General features: G+C 37.2%; 1 protein-coding gene across 1 annotated transcript in view; it reads right to left on the bottom strand.

The window, feature by feature from the left end:
* NRG3 (neuregulin 3) overlaps positions 1-24,649 on the bottom strand; it is a 570,166-nt gene that overhangs the window by 86,401 nt on the left and 459,116 nt on the right. The gene's annotated exons all lie outside the window — the stretch shown is intronic.

Genomic DNA, 24,649 nt, shown 5'->3' with positions numbered 1-24,649 from the left:
ATGGCAAAAAATAACCATCAGATCTTCCTCGCAGAGTCTGAGCATCCTTTGTCATTTTGGATACATGACGTGAATTTATGACTGACACATAGGCAGCAATCTGAAAAATTATTTAATTGCTATTGTGTTTGAATTCCGTAGGTGTTCAAATTCTTTGCTACTATAAATACATTAAAACAACATTAACTAATATAAATAGATATAACAAAGGTGGTCTAACTATGTTAATGTTTGGAATGGTAATACAACTCATCCATGATTTGAAGCAGACATAGGGCCATGATAAAAAGAATCATTAGCTGCTATCAAAAGCAATAAAAAGCGGCATATTGGAAAAAAAAACATATGATGTGCACACAACCCAGAATCACCTACAGCAAGAACAGCAAAATTGAAGCTGCTGTTTGGCCCCATTTGTATACAGCAATACACTGCAATTAATTGTTATGAATATAATGCAAGAATAGTGCCGTATATAAAAATATTAAACTCAGTGAATGTAATCAGTCAGAACCAAACAAATTAATTACTTGTGCATGGATCAGACGTAAACCAAAATGACCAGAACTGCTGATCCCTGAAGCACTGGTGGTTTGCAGCTGGCTCTCAAGCCAACTCATGCAACATCCCACACAGAGAAGCTGTAACCTTTCTGAACATGAACCATCATTTAAAAGCTAGACACAGGAGTTTAGATGAATGTAGAACTCAGACTCCACAGAAAAAGTCAATGGAAAGCCAGTAGGGAAGGCTGGAATAGCCACTATGGCCTGTCCTCTGCGGGACACTAACCCAGACAACTGCAATTCAGGTGGAGGGTAAACCTGTCATACACACACTACAGAGGGTAGGAAAATACCCACATGGGATTAAAGTGTATTAACTGTTCCTGTATTGTCCAAAGCATTTATATCTCTAAAAAGTAAAAATAAGGCGATTATAGAATTTTTCTCTCATTGTTGGTGAATTAGCGCCAGAGCCAGGAGGAGTATGGAAATCACCTTTACATGAAATCTAAATTAATTTTGGAACAAAAGTCTCTACAAGAGGAAAATGGGTAAACACTACTAGAGCTTCAACTAAAACAGCCTTTGGATAATCTGCTACCCAGATGAAATGGGGTTTCTCCCCTTCAGATGTACTACTCTGAGAAATTAGATGTGTATATATATGGTCATGAAGTAAAAACTATTGCATCTCACATGTAAATTCCAATAAAATCTCTAGGAAACATTATAAGCAATTTTTAGCAGAAATTCATGATACCTTACCAAAATGTCATCTCTTCTTAGCAAGTCATAAAAACAAAGATGTATATGACTCAACAAAAAGAAAATGCTTTCAAATTACAAGAGGAATACCTAATATATCAGCATTTCAGGAGGAAAGTAAACAATCCTGCTGCCTGTGCACATTTTTATTTTTTTCCTACTAAATGAAACTGCATCATGAATTCATTCATTTACAAATACAGTTACATTGACCACAGCAAGGTGGGGAAAGCTCTAGGTTATCAAATGGACCTGCATTTTATCTGCCAATGCAGCCTGCTAAAATGGAGGCACAATTAACAATTGAGGTCTCTCAATTAACAAGACTGTAGTCATTGGGTTGGGAGCCTACATGGAAAATTCCTTTTTTGCAGTGGCAATATTACAGAGCAAATACTTATAAAACTGTCAGACACACTGTAAAATGTTCACAAAGCTTAATACATGGAAGGGAAAAAGAGACAAAGACACACTTCTGCTGTGATTTCCAATACATTTATACTTTACTTGAGGGTCAGAATTTCAGGTACAGAATAAGATCATGTAGGAAAATTGACTTGAAAGATGGCAAAAAGGTGCCAAAGTTGAGCAGCACAATTTTCCAGTGCCTGCTCCAAACCCCACTGAAGTAGAATTGCTGCTGACCTGAGATGAAAACTGATTTCACAGCAAACTTTGGGAAGCTGAGACTGTTAAGCTGAGTCTCATCAAAATCGGGTTTTGGGTTTTTTTTGTTTTTAATTTGTTTTATTTTACCTGTATACAGTCTCAAAACCAAGAAGTCCAGCTATCACCTCTTTTTCCTGTATCTACACATCTATTTTACTGTCATGGTAGTGGCAGGATTGAGAAGGAGCTTTTAAAGGGGCTATAACCAGTAAGAAAGACAAGTCCACTAATGATGCCATGAAGATGCCAGACATCAGTGAAGAAGACAGCCTAAGGTATGCGTTCAGTGGGTAGATCCCACCCACATAACTCTAACCCAAATTCATTAATCACAGTGTTAAACAAGGTAGTTTTTCTTTGGAGCACTTACATGTCAGTAAACAGCAGAAGAGAGAGGTTTAGAATATGCTTCTGACTCAGATCTTGCCTTTCCCAGAACATTTAAAGAAGGGGAAATATTGTTCTTCAGAGGAGCTATAAGGCTTTATCAAAACAATATCTGTATTTTCTGACTCTTGCTGCAGGTCTTCCCAGTCAACTGGGCCATTCATTGCATTTACCAGAAATGCTTTTTTTCCCTAAAATGCTGTACAGAATAGCAATCTCATCCTGCTGTTTCCTCAGACCAGTACTTCAAATGTGATCTGAAATCTGTGTTACAGAAAGGACTGTATTGTTGCTTGAGCTAACAGCAGCATCAGAAACAGGTCTTTACATTTCAGAGTAATTTTACAAAGGACCAGAAATAAGGTCCTGGAAACAAGCTGTTTATCAATGAAAAAGTACTTCCTACTATTGCTATGATGCCATTAACTCTATCAGGTATGCAGATAAAAGCTAACTTTTTTTTTTCAGACAGGTTTGTGCAAGAATTCAGTATTTTGCCTTAATATCAGAGAACATTGTCAGCAGCAGCATTATTGTTTTCCTCAGAGGAAAACAGTTGTCTGTTGCAAACTGTAGTCTCCTCCTTTTTGCAGCAGCTGTGCGCTACTTATAACTAACTTTCAAGAATATTTTAAGATGAAAAAGCAGCTGTCTCTATTTTTCATTTGCCAAATGCACCTGCCATTGAGGATTAGTGGTTTTCTTCCCTTAAATAAAACACTAAAGAGAAGCTCACATATCATTACAGGCATATTTAAGCACCTAAATACCTTTGTAAAATACAAAAAACCAATACCTTTACCTTCGACAGAACAAAGGTGAAGTCACTTTCAAAATGGAAACCAGTTGTCTTAGGGACATACTTCAGAAGCTCTCCAGAAAATTTTATTTCTTTGGGGTAACCTCTACATTGTAAGAGAGACAAGTGATGCTTGCACCTAGCCTTACATCCACACATTCAAGAAGTCAGCAGGAGGTTTACCTGCATGCAGTTATTGCAGCATGCAAGAACAGCCACGCATGAACTATCAAGGTCTAGGAACATCTCATGGTCTTGCAGCTGGTTCTTCCATGACATTGCTATTATTGGTCATGCTTGGTAGATCAAGTTAGCTTGGAGACACCTACACTTGCTACGAGATATCCATTCTGCTGAGATGACTACTACTGCTTTTGCCAAACAGTTGCATTAGCAGAAAGCTGGGCACCAAAAGCTGGAGCTTGCATATACACATGCGGAAAAATTCTATGGAAGTCCAGCAACCACAGCAAGGAAAAGACTGTGTATCTGAGTCACTTGTACCATCAGACTATGATGTTGACCAGCTGATGTCTTAAACATGTCTTAGGCTCTGAGGTGCAGATCCTGATTTTTCTAATGTGCAAGAATTTTCTTTTGTTTTTCAGTCTAAATTCATACTGCACCAATGTAAACCCATTCATTCTTGCACCAACTTATCTTTCAGCTTCAGTCATTCTTATCTTTCCTTTATATTTATCCACTTGATGTATTTATAGACCTAACGATATCTCTCTGACATATTTCCCAGGCAATCATCCTATACAGTTGTAATTTCCAGACAGACATTGGAACATCTATCAATTACTGTACTGGATCAGCAATACACTCACTCAAACAATGGTGTTCAAATACTTTTAAAAAAACTAATCACTGCCCCTACCATCACTTCCTGCATTCCTGTAAAACATAGCATGTGAAAAGTGCAAAAACCATACCGTGTACACATTGGTGCTGCCAGAATCATCAGAAACAAACCAAAATGCCCCACTGAGCAAGAATAAAAGAGGTAAAAACCTTTGACTAGTGTCTTTGAGTCAGACTCTTCAGGAGAGAGGAGAAAACAAGATCTACCATCGAAAGTGCAATTTCACCCTACCAGGTACATGAAGGACTGCCTGTGCTGGCTGGCATGGCTGCTTGCTCCACTACTGACCCAGCTGTGAGAAAATTGTCATCATGAACCTGAAGATTTTCCTTAAATCCCTTTTGCCTAAGAAGAAAATTTCTGCCCAACTAACTGGATTTTATCTAGAATTATTAAATGGAAAGAACATTTTAAATAGAGAAAATACATTCCCATTGTATTTGTGTGACAAATTCCAGATGAAATAAATCAAAACAGTTCAAGAAGATCTCTTTTTCCATAACCAAGTTTTGCAATGAGGAACAATTTTCAGAATACAAATCCTTTGGTTTTAGAATGGAATATAAAATTCAAGACAGAGGTCTTAAGATTGTATTTCTGAAAGCAACTTTTAGAAAATCATGTTGTGATAATTACAGGTTATGTATATATAGTCATACAAGAAATACAGTCATATGCTGTACTTTCCTGTCTTTTGTGTAGATACTAAACACTGCTGCGCAAGTCCATCATAATATAAATACTTTTTTCTTTATTTCTTTTATTATTTTTCCTAATGCTCTTTAGATTGTTTGGACAATTTACAATAGTAATTTTGATGTCTTGTTGACTTCTCTTCCCTGTTCAGTATGCCATTTAGACAAGTTTAAATACATGCAGAGTAATTACATATGAGTTGTTAAATGCTTGCCTACCAACTGCCACAGTGCCTGGAGAAGAAATGTTTGTTGAAGGATTAATACAAGCTGAGGTCCACATATGAACCTTACTTCTGGAAGGTGTTCTCAGTCGGCGGTAAAATTGTATAATAAGCACTAATGTAAGTGGCTGAAGACAGACAGATATGCCAAATGCCATTAAAAAAAAAAGTTATGCAGCCCTAATCTGCCTGGATTGAAGTCAGTGCCACTGTGATGGAGTCTCATTAGCTGCTCTATTATTGCACAACTTCATTTTCTTACAGTCCATTAGGCTAACTTTAACAAAATTATACACACTCCAGGGCAAAATAACCAAGTAAAACAAAACAAAACAATTATACTGTTTATAAACATTTTAATAAGAAATTGCAATTTTGAGGATAAATGTTTCTCTCTTGAGCAAACTAAAGCCCATTCCTCCCAGTTCTCCCCTTTGGATGACCACAGAACTGGGATAGGGGAAAGCAGAGGTATTTTGTTTCTATGAAACACATTCCCCCAGAACACATCACCTCTAACTGGACATTACTAAATGGTATCTCCACCATAACAAGGGAGAATTAACCATAACAATAATAATACAAATCAAACCTTACTGTGATGAATAAAATTAATTAGATTACCTAATTAGCATACACCTCAGCTAGGTTAATGTTACAACTATGTATCCTACTCCTGGGCTTTCATCGGTTGTGCTAATTTCTGTTTTTCTCTGCTTATGGCCATTAAATGCAAAGTATGTTAGGTCAAAAACCATTTGAAGTGACTTATAAGGAACGAACCACACCTTTTTAACACTATCATCTTTTAGGCATTCAGAAGTAGGTCAGATATTGAATGAAATAAATAAAACCTGCTCATTTGCTTCACCCGCAGCAGACAGGGATAGCTTACATTTGGATTTGACCTTCCACATGTTTTACTAGTAAATGTGTTTTTTCAAGTCACTGGTAGCAATGAGAGTTCTCTTCTTTTTCAAAAAAGGTGCTTATAAACAAATTAATTGGCATGCAGGATGTGCCACTAAGTCAGGAGATTTCATCCATTTTAATGGGTATTTCTAGGCGTTAAAGACAACATCCCTGAGGGATGCAACACTGGCTGAAGGTGTTACTAAAGCAGCTCTGAAAGTCAGGGGTCCCTGAGCACCACGGCACAGTCCCCTCGCAGCACAGTGTCCACTACATGCGTGATAAACCAGCGTCAAAGAACACAAACTCCAATCCATTTATTTTTGTCCTCTTTGTAACAAACTTCTCTGACACAATTAATATATTTGATTTGAAACCTTGATCTATCATGCCCTAACCCGAGATGATGACAGGAATTTTCACAAGCCACTCAACATTTTGAAACGCATGTGGTCTGGCCAGGATGTTTATACTAGTTCTTAATGATTACAAAACCAGAGCGATGAAAGTTCGAGGTGCCAGCATAGACTGTGCTTAAATCAGCTGACAGCCAATAAAATGATTCCTCATGGAAATAATTTCAATTCCAAACTGTTCCAGTGCTTTGTAATGAATTCATACAGGGAATTTGAGATCAAGGATCAGATTGTTCAGGCTCTGTTCTCCCTTCCCCTCCACCTTCTACTGTTTATTTGCGTAGAAACCCACACTGGAACTGTGACTTCTCACTATTTTTACATTTGCTAGTGAGAGAATGGCAGCAGTGGTATTTTAAATGTCTGAAAAATTGTCAGGATGCTCTGCTCTGCCCTGCTGTGAAGCCACTCCTTTGTATATTCAAAGTGGAACAGCAAATGTGCTAAACACGAAAATGGACACCACACCTTGTGCCTTGTCCTGACAGACACTGTCCCGCCCTGACATTGAATGCTAAGAAGGGAAAACCAGAAGGCACTCAGCAGCGAGCAGCACAACATGCTAGTACAAGCAGATTTAAGTTAATCCCATTTGTATGTGCCGGTCCTTCACTTTCAGGTAGTGTTTAAGGTAACTGAAAAAGATTGTGATGGAAAGGTTAAAATCTTTGCAGTATTTTTGGATTGCTGTTTACTGTTAAAGTGTGTATTTTAGCGCATTTTCATCTTAGAAATAGGCTGACTGCTTATATTTTTTCTTAAGTTATGCCATGAGGAAATAGAATTTTCCTTTTAATAGAACCATCAAGGACTTGTTCTCTCCAGTTTACTATATAGATTTGTATACTCCACACAAAAATGTTATGAGTTTAATTGGAACAGACAGCATGACAGCATAATTTTATATAACTGTTTACAATTACTACAATGGCAACTTCCACATAGCTCTCAGTGATTTTTCAAGAGCATTTGCAGGCATAAAGTATGTGATAGGAAAAAAAAAAATAGTAATTTGCTACAGCTGTGCAAAGTGGATTAAGGAAATCTATCAGCAGTGACACATATTTAGAAATGGGAGATATTTTGCCCATCTGAGCACAACTGTAAGATTTGGTGACGTTAATAGCTTCTTTAATGGTTAGATTAAATAAAGTATTCTAATTTAGCTTCAGATCTATGATACATAAGAAAAAGGCAGACTTGCAGGTTAGGAAAGTATTCTGGTTATTCTTCACTTAAGGAGAGAACGAGATCAATTAGGCAGAACCAAAGACCTCTAGTATTCTAAGCCAGAGGAAAGCACACAGGATACACAAAGTTTTGGCAAGTTGTGCGAGAGAGAAGTAGCCAGACAACATCAAAGGAGGAGTGTAAAAGGCAGAAACACATAGATTATGGGCCTGGGAAAGGCACTTCTCTGGCAGGTTTAGTACTGGAGCTGTGAACACCTTCCTTTTGTTTGATGTGCCCCATTCAGACAAGAAAATTTGCTCATTCTTTTGTAAGCATAATTGCATCAAAGATACCTGGGTATTACCAGATTGTCTTCCCAACTTCTAATTTCACAGAGTCTTCAGTTTTATGGTGATATAAGTTATTCAGATTCATCATGCTACAGATTTATTCTTTATTTACTTTTGAAGATATCCTCAAGACCCAAGAGATCCTTTTTGACCTTGAAGTTTTGTTGTTAGATTTGTCATCCACCCAAACCAGATTAGCATAATGCAACAAGGACAGACTGGGAAGAAAACTGGGCTGTGATTAATACACGTAAATTATGTCGAAAAAGGGTCCCACAAGAGTTACTGGGTTGAAGACAGACAAAATTGCTTTTCTTCTTTAGGGAGAGGGGCAGCCAGAGCAGTATTTATGCAAGCAGGCAGATTAATTGGCTTTTGCTGAGCTCTGTGCTGCTGCAGCTATACTGCTTCCACAAACTGACCTGATTCATTCGGAATTTGCTTGGGTTTTTCCTCATTCAACCACAGGACAAGCATAGTATGCAGTGCACTGCAGTAATGATCTTGGAAAGTCACACAGCCCCATCCCAAATAAATTTCTCATGAGCAAATTAAAAGTTCATAAAACACTGTTGCAGCACAAAACTGATCAGTCAAATCAGAAAAGACTAGATTAAAACTCACATACTGTAGTCAGAAAACTGGCATAGTAATTTAAATGCACTGTCAATCACAATTAGCAAGCAGCTAATAAGCATCTAAGTTACAGGACACTGCATATCCAAGTGCTTTGCAGCATCAGTGACCATTACATTTATATACTGACAGCCCTCGTTTTCTCCACTGTACACTCATCAGCCTGATTTCTCAGTCTTCCAGTCTTCCTTACATGCACAAGATAGAAAAGCCTGTGAGTGACTTTGCCAAACACAAGAGAACAAGTTTCTGTTACAGATTGCCTCCTCTCTGAAGATGGCCAAAAAGAAGCTGCTCCTATTCCCTTGCTTGCAGCAAAGAAGTCTCATCAGTGCAGAATTTCTAGAGAGGAAAAACACACTGCTTCCATTCCCTTTGTGCCACCTGAGTAATAGGAAAGCAATGATTTGAAGCGGAAAAACATCACATTTTCTTTCTAGACAAAGCTCCTGCTTCTGTGCAGGACATTAGTGAAGGCAGCAGACCACTGAGTCAAGAACTAATATATATCTATCTATATATATCTATGTGTATATATGTATAATGTGGCCAGGTCTTATGGTTCTACTGAGCATGCCTCTGAAAATTTCAGCTCCAAGAGTCACCATCTCAGCTTTTTTTTTTTTTGTTAAATATAAACGGAAGAGAAAACACGTCTGTCCTCTGTGAGGATACAGCTTCCAACAACTCAAGAAACAAGCAGAGAAATAAAGAAAATGAAAACGTATTAAGTTTTCAAATCCTACTTTTAAGCACATGCTACTGTTTTTAGCTGGCTCATATATTGCAAAGGTAAGTTATGAAAGAGTAAGAATAACTTTGTGAAAATAACTGGGTTGATAAACTAACAAAGCGAAAAGGGTTTTTGCTTAGTGCGAGGGCATAAAGTAATGGATGTCTATGTACTGTGCACAAAATTAAATTTATTTTTAAAAGGGTGGGTTTAAAACAAAAGAACTGCTACACTCAATGTCCTTATCACTGAGAACAGAAGGGCTAGAAGTGCCCAGTACAGAAAAAACACATCTTCAAATTTTTGCCGCGCTATAGATTTTCAGCAGGCACAATGCAACCCCACCACTGATCAGTCTGACCTACATTACCACCAAACCTTAGAACTCACTGATCATGTTTTATAACTGCGAAGAAGACAAGTTAAGACCACGCCAAGTGGCAGTCCTATAACTGCTTGTTCACAATGCAGATCTTGGGAAGAATTATAATCAGACAAGTCACTTTATGTTGCTTGACTTTGTAAAATAAAACCCACCCAACCAACCCAAAAGGTACGCATCGAGCCTTTTCTTTCCCAGTTGATGTTCCTCTCCCTCTCTGTCTCCTCCCTGTTCTGCACTGGTGGACCTACTTTTCTTCTCCACTAATAGTTAACATAGTTGATAACAATTTCCACATCTCTGAGTAGAGAGGCTTGTACACCAAACACCTAAGTACCAATTTAGTATCTATAATAACTTCCTGTAAGACTCCATATACTCAATATACTTCCACTCCACATACCTAGTGGCAGCCTTTAGAAAGGGTTGTTGAGCTCTGGGCTCTGTCAGGTTTGCAAGAGTTGCACTTAGGAACAATACACATGTGAAATTTAAGGACAGATTCTAGGGAAATTCTGTATAGGTTTTGGGGTCAGCTGTTTCTCTACAACCCTGTCTTAAGGTCTCCCAGGAACAGTCCCTCTTCTTGTGACAACTAGATGCTGGAAAGCATATAGGATCCTAGATATTATTACGAGTCCATGGGTGCTGAAATTCTGCTAATAATTTTGCACTTTCTGCCTTTACTTTTTCCTTTGCGTAAGAGATTTTGCATTCTTACACAGCAGAGGCATTGTTTTACATTCAAATAGTGGTGCAGCTGCTAGTACCCGAGGCTTGAGAGATTTATTGTGCACTCCCGTTATTATCCATAAACAAGCACATTTGGATGCATACCAAACAGAAGCTGCATCAGTCAATCAAACTGCTGGACAACTGATCCAAGTTTACAGATAAATGTAAAACAAAATAAAATTCTCCAGGCTGCTTCTTCAGAAAAATATGTATTTCATAGTTGTGCACTGACATGGATAATGTACTACTTTTCTCTTCGAACAAAGCAAACCATAGAAATTTGTTTTCTAAGCCAATGAATATATTAAAGCAGAAAAAAATAATCATTCTTCTGCATTGCTATCAATAAAAGAAAAAATAGCAACCATATCAATCAGTTTGTGCAACAAGAAAAAAAACTATGTGACAACGTCAGGATCTCAGCACATCCCACATTGCACACAAAAACAACTGCACTTCATCTGCAAAGTCACTGTTGTACCAGGCACACATTGCTTCTTTCCCAGTCACTTAACTTATTCTGACATCCAATTTTTGCTTTTTTTTCTGGTGTAAATGCCATATTTTGTACAAATGGAAACAACAGAAATTTATGTGTATGCTTTTTCATGAACAAAAGAGACCAAAATAAAGAACCATAATAGTCCAAATCCAAACTTGGCAACATTACGTAGTTCTTTTTCAGTCTTTATCAATCAAACCCACTGAAATAAAAATAATGAGAAGAGCTCTGAGTAAAGCTCTACCAAAAGTCAAAATTTTCTGAACACAGTTCTCATTAACCACTCTGGGGGAAAAAGGTGGTTTGAGTTTAACGTGCACCAGGGACAAACAGATACAAATTGGGACACCCTATGGTCAAAACTTACGAGACTAACATTCCTGCTGCGGTGATCAAAGCAGATGTGTCCATTCTAATTTTTCTTTCTCTTTTAGCTTTTCATGGCCAGCAATTCAAAACACTCAGAAATCTTTCAGAACATCCCAAAGTCCCTCTTCAGCAATCTGCCTGACCCTGGAGCCAGATCCTGACCATGAGTCCAAGGCAGCAGTCAGGGCTCTGCAGACCTGAAGTCCAAGTTTGCTCACAACCATCACCTTGAGAACGACTTTCCATCTGCTCCTCCTGGCCTTGTAACCCTCCTGCTCCATTGTCTTACACAATTAAACCCCCATAAAACTCATCTTAAAATGTAGTATTTATCTTATATTCCCTGTGATTTGGTTTTGTCTTTTTTTTTTTTTTTGGACCCAAACACCTACTACTAAAATATTTATCTACTCCTGCCACGTATATGATGTGGTAAGAAGTAAGGGATTTTGCATAAAGAATAAAAAGGGATGTGCTTAGGCACTAATCATTAATTCCTTCCCTGATCTCATATTTTTTCAAATTCCCTCCTCTTGAAGAATCTCTTACCTAATGCCTAGCACATAGCTACATTTACCGCTTTTTAAACTTTACTACCACTCTTGGCGATATCATTTCCTTTGCTGCTGCTCTTTCTTCCACTCAGACACAGACCATCTGCCATCCTGCTCACCAAACTACTTGTCAGCTTTAATATCTGTAGGCAGTGAAGGATATTATAGACATGAAGTACTTCCATATTTTTCTTCCTAAATTTTGGGTTAAGGAGAGTATTGTAATGAGAAACTGACTATGAAGAAAAGCCAAAGTCCATACCAGATAGGAGAAGCGTAAGTAAGTCTCATTCTCGTTTTAGTAAATCTCATTCTCACTTTAAGCTTAAGTAATTTTCATTTTCAGGACAAACTCAGCTGCGCAGTTAAAATACACAGCAGACTTTCCAGGTCTTATTCTGGGCAAGCAAAAGCTCATTTGGAATTCATTTCAGCAAGTCTCTGCACTTGGGCAAAAACTGATTCCACAGTACTCTTAAAAAAAAATCACACCAAACCCACCACTCATTGGATTTTTAGAAAAATCTCATCCACATTGTCCATCTTGACAGACTTGTGAAGGGTAGTGTAGAAAGATATGGATATTATGTGCAACACACAAATGAGAGAGGTTAACTATTAACACCATGCCAAGTTTTAGAAAAAGCCTTAATTTCACAAGTACTGAGCAGTATTGACCCAAGAAGCAGGTTGTGATGTTGCATTATTTAATTCACAGTTGAAATATACCTGAAGCATCCTAAACTAAAGTCTAAGCAAGGTCTAATTCAACCTACTCCAAGACCATTTATTTATTTATTTTTCTTTCTCAGTTTCCTCTTATGGTAGCTTTGTTAAGAGGGGAAAAAAATAGAAAAAAAAGAAAGATATTTTCATCCTATTATGTGCTGAATTCTGGCAGTCAGCTTCACGATGCTGACAACTCACTGAGTTCAGCTAAGCATCTCTGGATTTGAGATGTTTTGCTGATCCAGCAGGGTCAATGTCCCTGCTCTCACTGCAGATATGCCCTAGCAGATACTGAATAATTTCCCTCTATTAGGAAGCTGCCAGACATAGAGCAGCTATGACTTTGAATCTTCCTCAGATTTTCTTATTGAAGCTTCTTAAATGTTCAGAAGAGCTAGTATCATGTAGATAGTACCTAATAACATCTACATTTGGCTTTTGTCTAATTTGCCATATTTTAATCAGCCTCTGGTGGAGCAGAAGATTACAGCTCCATCATTAACTGCCTTGGGAACTTAATGTTATCTTAATTCAGAGATCTGCAGGTTGGTATGCAAAACCATGTAGAGCTTATGCTGCTTTCACAACATTTTCTGGTACGAGGTTTCTGACTGATGCAGGGTTGAGGAAAGGAGAAGTCCCGGAGGAAGAAATGGGTTATTCTAAATGTACCTGCAAAGGCACAAATAGCTCATAAAACAAGAATCAACTGAAATGGATCATGATCTCCCCAAGCAGATGCATCTCTATATTTAGCAACAACTATTATAGCTGTTGACACCTTAAGAAAGTGTCCTCATCACTACCCCAACTGGGTTCAACTTGTTATCTTTTTACTTCTAAAACCATGTAGTAGCCTTGTCCCTTAGTCACAGAAGTAGCAGCTATATAATATTGTGAATATGCTATATTTATTTTCAAGTAAAGAGCAGGAAAAGAGTTTTCTACAAAACTGAATTGGATAGCAAATATTGGCTTATACACGAGTCCAAATTTTGAAAATTTTCCTCCTTGCATGACACACTGTGACAGATACTGTCAGCTAATGGTTTTGCATTTTTTCACATGGCATTTTCTTTTGTCTTTAAGAAATAAATTCTGAAAACAAATGTATAGCTTACAACCCTATTACTGTATAAAAGTCCTGCTATACTCACCTCAACATGAATTCAAATTACAATTACTGATTACTGCAAAGTCAACAGCTATAAGAAAATAAAAATTGATGAGATTAATATTAGGTCCAATCCATCAGTCTCCCTTTTTTTTCCCCTCAGAGGAAACATGTATTATGTCAAAAAATGATGGTCTTCCAGAAAATGCTTGCCTTTGTCCACCAGCAGAAGCCAGGCTCCTGTGTTAGAGCCGCTCAGCTTTATGGAAAAACTCTTTTCAGAACAACCCATTAAATCCAGAGAATTAAAATATGGCAGTTCATCTGACTATAAGAAAACTGCAAATTTGTGAAGTAAACCATCAATTAATGCAAATAATTCATTTCGATGCTCCAAATATGCTTAGTATCTTTTATATGAGTAGTTCTCCTGAGAAACAATATGCATCAGTGGGTTGGTTTTTTTTGCAGAACCAAGACCTAAGTCAATATCATAGGTTTTGTAAACTCCAGCACATTCTATAATATAAATAAGCATTAAGGGAAATTTTTGTCTTGTGCTCTCTCCAGGGTAGGGCAATACTGTAAAAATACACATTTTACTATAGCAGAGATTTCAAATCTACCAGTTCATCACTAGAGCTAGCTGGGAAATGGCAGAAAATGCTTAGTCTTTCTCTTCCAGAAAACAAACAAGAAAAGACACTGACCTACTGTCTTTTCTGTGGTGTGATTTAAGCATTCATCTGGAAGAGAGGAAAATCAGGTCAAGCAGAATAAGGACTTGAACCTGTCTTCCACCTGTTATGGACAAATATTTTGTTCACTGCTAATTTGAGGTCTCTTTTCCCCTATCAGATCAGAACCGTTTTATTCTGAGCCTGAACAAGCTTTCCCAATAAAAGTACTGCCAAGGCACATAAAAAGCTTTGGTGCTGAAAATGCAACCTTTTTTCAAAGAAGAAGTCAGTTTTATTTAAAAAAAAAACAAACCAAAAAACAAACCACACAACCAACCAGGTTAAATTTAGATGCTGCCTTTCACAAACAGCCCACACAGTGGATATTTTCTCCTGATAAGCATCAGGTATTTAACCTCTTTCTGTATCTTCAGAGATACTTGGAGCCAACTTCTTTGGAAACGAAATGGAATGCGGACATCTGTTCACTATAAACATGTAAAGAACATTTTGGACACTAAATTAAACTGCAAATTATATTTTTTTATTCCATTATGTGGCAAAAGTAAAAATGATACTTAAGGAAGAAAAGGAAACCTAAACAAGACAGACCAGACAGCATATGAAAAGCAATTTGTGATCTAGGTATTCATTGGGAAGATGGGAAACAGGGCAAGCAGAACAAAGAGTCAGAGCGGTTTCAGAGAGGGAGTATAAGGCCACATACAGTGGCAAAGTGGGAAGAAATCACAGCAAAAGAATGTGGCAAATATTGAGTGGTAGCAGAAGTAAGCACAGAGTAAAAAGTCACTAACAGAAGTGTAATTCAGGTGCTGAAGGGGAAATGCCCCCCACAGGGGAAGGAAATAAAGTAGATATGTTGGAATACAAGGTAAGAGGTGGTGGGTGGAAAAGGAGGAACTAGAAAGTAGGAAATTAGGCAAGTTGGCTGAGAAATAGAGAACAGGTATCTTAAACTGCAGAATACGTAGTACACTCAATTGTTTTCCTTTGATGATGATAAACCAGCTGAGATGCTAAAATGGCTGGGGAAGATGGAAACAAGTTCAAAGAGAAAAACTACTTGCAAAATTAAATGGGCAATGACAGGCAGAGATTGGCTATTATGTTGAGTCCTTCAGTACTGTTTTCTCCATACGACCATTCAGACTTAGGTCATCAAACCTGTTACTCGGGCTGTGTATAGAAGTACCAAGAGAAACTTTCTGTTTCCCAGGCCCCTTCTTAACCTGTAACTGAGGAGGCAGCAAACAACTGGACTTTTTCTCTGCAGCAAGCTGGTGCTTGCAGAGAGAGCTGCAAGAGTCATGAGTCCTGGGAGCAAGGTGCTCTCTGAAAAGGTTCGAAGTTAATCAAGTCCTCCCAATATAAACAATCTCAAGAACTGCCTGTTACAATCTGTTCTTTGATTTGCTCCTGGGACAACATTGGTTTGTCTTTTAAGAAACCATTTCCACTATCAAATTTATCACTGAAGAAAATGAATACCTATCCTCATGGTTGGCAATCTCAACACCACAATGGTCAGTATAAAAAAATCTAAAGCAAAATAGTAGTCATACATGGAGTAACATTCACAATAGGACAAAGTAACCATGAAGGATTCATCAATAAAACATTTACCAGCTTAAGTGAGACCAAGATTTTATCATTTGATCTTTTTGATGCAGGGAATAACAGTTTCACAAATTTCTGGGTTTGCACAGTAAAACTGTAACGAGGAATGGCTGTTCCCTGTTGCCAAATCTGATTATTATGGAAGGTCTGAGAAATGAGCCTGAAAATGCCTTCAAGAGTCTAAGTAGTATCTTTCCTCTTAGAAGAAAATAATTACCTTGATGAGGCAACCAAACTCATAGTAATGCTGACCCTTAATGTTTTCAGTAAGATTGCCATTATCCGTGGAAGATACGTATATACCCACATTACCCCCAAGCATCTGGGCTTCACAACACCACAGAGCACTTACTACATTAATATTGAACGATACACTTATTCCAGATTTTCCTTAATAAGCAGAGATTGTTCAAATGAGCTGAATCAACACTGGTAGAAGCTCCACGTGAAGTGGAATCAACAGTAATTGCCTTAATAAGCATCTTTGTATGGACTTAATGTAAAGACTGAAGATCGGTTAAGAGCACACAGGCTCTTACAAAGTATTAATTTTGGGAAGATGATCAGAACACAGCAAGAATCCTTTCAGAGGAAACTGTAGCTCTCATTTATGAGCCCCTTAATATTTCTGATCTCCAGATAGTTAGAATTTGTCTTCCTGGTGTTTATTACTTACAGACCTAAAACTGTATTGCGGACAGGACAGGTCAGAATATCAGGCACCCCAAAACTTTATAATTTATCTGCACATGCACTGCTGTGTTTGCACTAGAATCATTTTAACATAGAACCACTCATAGAAGAAGGCAAAATACCCAGTTCAGATTTAGATTTAATGCAGACATATATTTAAAGGTATAATATTAGTTACCAATAAGAGAATCCATCTCTTTTCTCCATGTTCTTACTAACCCCTGCAACAGACTATGACATCTTTATGAAAACTATACCATACCATCTCAATTAATCCTGAGGCATTTAACATCAAACTTAACAACTAAGTCACTGTAAGTGAAATGCTATTTGGACAACTGAGTAACTGATTTACAAAGACAGAACCCGACGAAATGAGTGCTTTTCAGCTAAATCACTGTCATGTTTTGTGCAATTTTTCTAGACATCATCTCATGATGACCCATCTTTGCTTATAATTTTCTCCCTCATCATGAGAACTATGGTTGCTGCACTGCTGAATTTTCCTCTCACAAGGCCTGCAAATGTGATCTGACAAGTCAAATGACTGATTGTACCTTGTCCATCCAGGCAAAAATCAGAGAAGTCCTTCTGAAAGACAGTGGGAGATTGACACCAACAGTAACATGTCGTCAGTATGAAGAGTATGCAAGTCAGAAAAGTTAGTTACTCAGACCAACAGGCTAAATTAGACACTTCCAGTGTGTCACAGAACATATACTTCAAGCTACATTTATACTTACGGTTTTCTAGACATGGGATGGCCAAGAGCAGACTTAGGAAATCATAACGTAATAGGAGTGGATAGGAGAAGTTGATGTTTCAGAGGCTCATCACATCAGAAGGTGCTTGTTTAGCGAAAGCACTGCACCGCCTCTCATTCAGGCCGAGATGAACCCAGCACTCGTGGAGGAGCGGGCTCGCCAGCGGGAGAGCGCGATTCACAGCTCCGTCCCTTACGTAAGGCTGTAACCTCTATTGACAGCCATCTGCTGTGGCTGTTGTGTAACAAGCCGTAGTCGAGTGTTTCTGTCATCATATGGTAAATTTCCTTAAAATACACATGCAAAACTCACTACACAAAGACCCAGAAATTATTTAACTAGATGCAAGTCCCAGATTTCACAGATGAATGGTAGTTGGGAAAGGTAGACTTCAAACTCCTCTGCATGCGGAGACTGTAAGTTTCTTCTTGATTTTTAGCATCTATGTCTTATAGGAGGACACACTGATCAAAACTTTTTGTTGATTGAGATTTGCATTGCTAGTTATCTCCATTTTCTGTCTTCCTTGAGATTTATACTGAGATTAAATGAAATGAATTTTTGATTTCATTATTATCCTTCCACATATAGAGACTTTTTAAAGAAGGAGAAGGAAACAAGTGGTTTTGATGCTTGTTTGGGGTTTTTTTCCCCTGCTATTGCATCTATGTGATTCCAGCTTCTCATCACAAATTTCTACAGAGATGCAGTCTTCACAAGCTGAATTACAGAAGACCACCTATGGCCTAAAAGTCATGGCAAAATGAAACATACTTCAATACTTTAAATAAAAAATTCTGAAAATGAAACAGAGCCAATACATTCTTATCTTCCAGGAGAAGGGATGAACAGAGAATAAGAAAGAACCAATGTTCCTTTAAAACTAATAAAAAGGATTTTGCTCAAATTCAGACTGAATTTTTCTACTTCTCCAAATAAAACTGTGTGACTTCTTCTTTAAATGTTATTTTAGCCAATAATACATATAGACAGATATGAATTTGGTAAAGGCTGAGAATTCACTTAAAACAAAAATATGAAATGGAAATCAATTGTAATGCCCCCTTCAATCTTTCCAGAAAGAAAGCCAGGAGGTAGGTGATGGGGTGGGTGGGGGCATTGTGCAAACTTAGTGCTGGTTGTTTTTCTAAAAGGACTGCAAATTCAATGAAAGTAGGGGGGGAAAGAGCTCTGGTTTTGCACACAAAAGTAATGAAAGCAATTCGATTTAATGCTGTTTGGAAACAGCTCTTACACTAGTGGATTTTGTTGTTTTTACTTGCAAAGATGAACACAAACTTAGAATCCTAGATTTAATTTAAAATAGTCCTCCCCTGCCTTCTACATTAGAAACATGAAAATACCAATACTCTTGTGATTTTGAAAATCTATCCTGCAGTAATGATAGAAAAAAAAAATTTACAAAAATAACTATATTGCTGAATAACATCTGTACTGCACATCCTGTACAAGTCAGTTAGTTTACCTATAGAAATAAATATTACTTCCAGTTGCTTCCAATGCATTCAGATTTTGTTTTTTAAGATTTTGAGAAACAATTGTACTATCAAAACTGACAGTGATTTTGAATGTGATTTTCTCTGCCTGGTGCATTAGTACCAAAGTTGTGATTTCAATTAATCTCTCTTGGGCTTTAGCTTTTCAATATGTTTTGACATGGAACACATTCATGCTTCCATTTATTACTGGTCAACCATTTTACTAAATTTTTGTTAATGTTACGCTTCTGATTTTGAGCATTTGATTGCAGTTCTGCAGAATAAAGCCTAGGTTCCTATTTTAAAGAAAAAAGAACCCCACAAAACAAATCGAGAAGATTCATACGATTCACGCAAACTAAAATTTTACAGCTTCAGCACAACTCAAATTTGAAAACACGTCATCTTTTACAGTCTATATCCTGAGGTGTCTATGCACACTTGATCAAAGAGGAAGGAAAACATGTCCCTCATTCCCCAAAGGATATCTTTTCTTTCTTATTTTACCTTGCTGAGGTTTCATATTCCCCAGCCCATCTCTCATGTGATGCATCTTTTTTTGTCTATAGATAAATTCACTAAAACTTCTGAAGTGACTTTGTTGCTTTTCTCCTTGATTGCTATTTCTATTAAGGCAATTCCTTCCTTCCTTCTGTTCAATCTTTAATACATCAACACTAATCTAGGTTGATTTGTGATGCATTTGAACTGGAGGAACTCTGTTTATATATCCTTATAAAGAAACCGTAGTTAACAGAAATGTCATAGCCACTTGATGGATGCTAACAGATCTTATACTGATTTGCAATTTTCAGGGACTTCACTTGACCATTGTCACTGCACAGCTCTTAAAATCTAATTTTACAAGGCAATGAAACATCACCTTTTGATTATTTCATTTTTGTAAAAGCCTAATGCCCTAGAGCAACATTAATGATTTTTATTCTGTGAACACACAGTTGATGTGGCACTCTCTTTGCAATTAGATTGATAAGAAAACATAAAATGACAATTACTACAAAAGAAACCTGGTCTGCAGCTGTGCCGTGCATGTGCTTTCTTTGAATACAAAACAGCCTTAAATAGATGGCATAACTATTGCAGAAAGGCTTAAAAACCTTCTATTTTTGAGACAAATTCAAGCCACAAAATTCAGATTTAGATGCAGGTTTCAAAAAGTTGGGAGGGTTAAACAAGCCCCATGTTAAATCTGTTTTAGAAGGACCTCCCCTCTGCATAACTCAGATATCCACCTCTGGCTAGCAAGTCCTCCTATTTTCCCTAAATTCGCTTCCACTCATAACTGTCCCTACCTACATCCAACCTTCAAATTCTTTCCAATAGCAAAATCTTATTTTCTCCTATGCCTTCCAGAAATAAAATAAAAAAGAAAAAAAATCAAGAGGAATGTTGACAAAATTCAGAAATATTAAGTAAAGTTGACAAAAAAATTATTCAGGTTCTAGAAAAACAATCCTTCAGTAAGAGAGTCAGATGTTTCATGTATTTTATTTATTCAAATTGTTTGAAAATATAGTCTATAAATTTCACCACTGTGATGTGATTTTTTTCCTCTATTTAATAACAGTCCCTTTACAGACTACCTTTGTGGAGTCCAGTGCAGTTAGCAGAAACTTCAAAGCCAGCTCTGCTTAAAGCAGGAAGCTGAACCTCCCCAGTTCTGTACAGAAATGCAGACTTCTCTTTCAACCTAAATTATCCTATGATCTTACAAATACAAAACTGGACAGGGCGGAAAAAAAAGAAAATAAAAAGAAAAAAAAAATAAAACAGGCAAAAAGCCCAACATTTCTGCTTGGGCTTTTGGGTTGGCTTTTATTTTTTGAAGTGAGTGAGTGTGGGTCTTGAGGCTTTGAATACATTTCCAGTAAAACACTTTTTTTAAACTATCTGGAGTTGTTTTACTTTACAGTCACAGTCTTCCAGGAGAGGGGGTTTGATCCTTTGCTACATAAAGAGTTAATGTAAGAATGAGTAACTGCAGATTCCAGACATGATACTTGCAGGTTTCTCTTTGATGAGGTTCAAACAGAAACACGACGCGTGCCACGCTGTCACAGGTTCAAGTACTGTAAGAGCACAGGCCATAGCTACCTCTATAGGAATAAGACTTCTGACATTTCTAAAAGCCAGTTTAACTGACCCAAAGTGAAACGTGGTGGAAACCGATAGAAAAAAATGTCAGTGTAGAAACAAAGTGTGAATTTTAACAAAGAATGTAACTGATGAATTTGGGCTGTGCAAAAATTATCTGTGGAAGCTGAAAAGCCTTGAAAGCATCAGAGCAGGGATGATAAACAAAGCCTGTTTCCAGTGGCTAGTTCTTGCTGATTTAAGTGGTTTACAAATGAACTATGATCAGCTTACAGAAGGAATTACGTGATGGGGCTGACTGCAACAGCAGGAGTGTGCCCTAATAACCTATAAGCTTTCTATCCTTTTTTTTTTTTTTTTTTTTTTATCCTTTTAGAAAATAATGCATTTATTTTGAAAAAGGTTTGGACAACATTCCCAATATTTTATAGGGGTTCCCTCTTCACTTAAGCTTCTGAGGTCAGATAGGACAATTTGAATGTTAATGTGACAAATGTAAAATTAATACTGCACATTTTAAATCTGAATTTTTTTTTTTTTTTTTTTTGCATAGGAAAGTAGCTTTCAATGCTAAATCAAGAGCAAAATAGCTGAAGGCGGAGTTCAGCAATTTTGTAGAAAAGGGGTAATGTGACAAACCCATTCTCAATGCCTTGTTCACTGCTTTGGAATATCTGCACAGAACAGTCAAAGCTTTAAAGTTTATACTTTGCCTCAGGACAAAAGATGATCCCAAGAAATATCCACAGCCTACATACCACTTACCTTTCAAGACTTATTGGGCCAGGTAGGTCTACTCCAGAACACTATAAAGGATAGTATGTGAGTACATTTGTACAATTTATGTGGTATATAAGTTCCCAATCCTATAGATACACACAGGACTGCACATGCCTGAGAAATGACTTGTACGTAAAGTTATATCAGAGTTGTATTTATACTGTTGAAAATGTAAGTGCTCTACCATTGCTATAAACTGTATTTATAGAGAAGTTAGCTCAGATGGAGAAAGCTGAAGCAATGTTTCAAATATACTCCTATCCTTTCCTTCCAGCATGCGACAGCTCTTTCTTTTCTCTTTGTTCCATTAGTACTTCCTTCAGAGATGAAGGAGAAAGATGACTGAAAGAGTTCAGGGACTTGTCCTGAGGGTAGGGCTGACAGATCCCCTCCTCTTGATAGCATTGTCACGCAGCATGCAGCCTTTTCCCTTATTGGTGACGTTATTAATTTTGTTAGGTTTTTTGTGGCTCCCATGGTTTAGGCAGGTTTTTTCCATATTCCAATATTAACAAACTTCTCAAACTACTTCCATTTGGGTTGGGTTTTTTGTGTGTGTTTTCTTTTGTTTGTTCTGTGGGTTTTTTTTTGTTTTGTTTTGTTTTGTTTTTTTAAAAAAAACATCTTTCACTTATAGCCAGAAAACCTGGTTAAGAGCGGAGAAATTAAGGGAAGTGGAAGCTGTCAATATCTGTGATGCTTCAAAGTCCAGTAGAAAGGCCCGTGTTTGGGGTATTTTGACATTGCTCTATGTGTGTCCTACATCTGTTTTCTTATTAATTTGGTCCTAACTTTGAACTGAAGAAAGGTAGCGGGTGGCAGGTCTGACTGCAAGAAGCCATGGATGCCTATTCAGGAATTCTGAAACACCAGCAGGTAGTTTCAAGAGGTTTCCTGAAAACAGAATCTTAAATATCTTAAATGTTTAATAAAACTACATGTACATGATTTAGTGTGCATTAACCCATATGAAGTATTCCCATATTAAATAATCGGTATTCATATCTGTGATATAAAGTCAAGACCTACCCAACAAACACCTAAAATGATGTAAGAAGCTGGTTTTGTCATGATACTGTTAAAAATATTGCAGAGCTATATCACAGTATTTGTCACTATGCAACCTCAGATAATAGCCATGCTGGACAAGTTTAGTTTGTTTTAGAGGACTATTAAAAAAATAAAACCAAGCAACGAAACTCCTGCACATGTAAATTAATAACAAATTCAAGACAATACTGTTGCTATATTCCAAGTGACTGCAGTCTGGATTCACTTCCCATTTAATGACAAGTGAATACTCTAAAACGTAACCTGCACTATCATAGGCAAGGTAAGATTAAAACCATATTGCTTCAGTATTTCATGTATGCAAACTTCAACTTTAAGCAATCCCACAAAACTCAAATGAGCTGGACTTGTTTATAGAGCTTGACTGTCACTAGACAGTATTGGCTCCGTGCAGTACAGACACAAGGGCACTCATCTGAGTGTTTAATTTTCAGAAATTAAGCCTTGCATTTAAAAAAAATGCTTCTTTCTGAAACCATTTCCAAATTCACCCTTCAGTGTCCTCTTCCTAATCCAAACACACATTCAACCACAAAACTAAGTTTTTGCAAAGCAACACAAGAGCCTTTGGAAATGATCACATTAAGCTTGACTACTGTGTCACATACTTTTTATATTCCTCAGGTTATGCAAATAACAAATATTTCTGCCACTGAATGCTAATTATCTGCACGATATTAATTTTTTTCCTCTCCAAAAGGGAGATAAATACATTAGTGATTTAACTCCTGAGCAAAACGTTCACATTGTCAGTGTCCAGCTGCAACACCAAGTTTCTAACATCTACCTTTCACGCTAGGCATGCTTAGAACAAGTGCATATGCATATACATCCACAGAGATATATCACGCTATGCCAACACACAGAAATGCATCTGAGAATAAGCTTTACTTCTTTTGAATACAATGGAGCATCAAATATAAGTTAAATTTCAAAACTGACTGGGAAAGTAATGAACTTACATTAACCTTCTTTATTTACATTGGAAGAGGCCTTTTTGGGCCATAGGTGTTTCCAGGGGATCTACATCAACATCAAGCCAAGGTCCCTTGCTCTTACATACCCTAAATAACATAATTTTGAAAGAAAGCCTCAAAAAAAAAAAAATAAAATAAAAATTGCTTTTGTAGTCAGAAAGTGTAAATAGGACATTTCAGGAAAACCTTAGCTTACTGAGCAGGATCAGGTGGCTGAAAAATTCCATGGAAACAATGCAGTTAGAAACCAAGAAGGGTAAGTAAGCAACTCCCAAGTAAAGAGAAACAAGTCTGTGCAACCAACACAATGCTGCAAAGAAATGACAACAATACTGTCTGCAGAATATAAACACTGTAGGGCTTATGGTCTTGTTAGATGCAGCTTAATCTGGAAAGTATTTTCTGGGCTTTGTATTGTATCTATATGATTTTTACTTCAACTCTTGAGGGAGTAAAGCTACAGTCCCCTCTTAAAACCAAGTCAGAAAGGCATCACTTTGTCCTGTCATTAATTGATTGTCCTTTTAGGATGCAAAGTACCTTTTTGCTTGACATATATGCAGCTTCTTTTTACACATGCACATACAACTTAGCATAAGTAAAACCTGCCTATTCATTATAGATTCTGCACTTTACCACTAAAGGTTAAGCAAAAGGAAAAGCTAAACCAAATACAAAGCAAACTATAATGGGAGCTGTACAACACAGAGAATTACAAAACAACAGGTGTCTTTGGCAACAGGCTTTCTCATGGAAAAGCACAAGAAAAAAACATAAAGCACACACACACAAAAAACCCCTAGAAGAACAAGCATTATGCTTCAAAAAACACAAACAAAACAACCCAAATCAAATTTTAAAGAGCACCCAAAAACTGGAGACTTAATACATTACAGCTTTCAGGTATAAGAACA

This window comes from Calidris pugnax, unplaced genomic scaffold, assembly GCF_001431845.1.
Source record: "Calidris pugnax isolate Ruff unplaced genomic scaffold, ASM143184v1 scaffold39, whole genome shotgun sequence".
In the NCBI taxonomy this organism is placed as follows: domain Eukaryota; kingdom Metazoa; phylum Chordata; class Aves; order Charadriiformes; family Scolopacidae; genus Calidris; species Calidris pugnax.
This window is presented reverse-complemented; position numbering and strand designations above follow the sequence as displayed.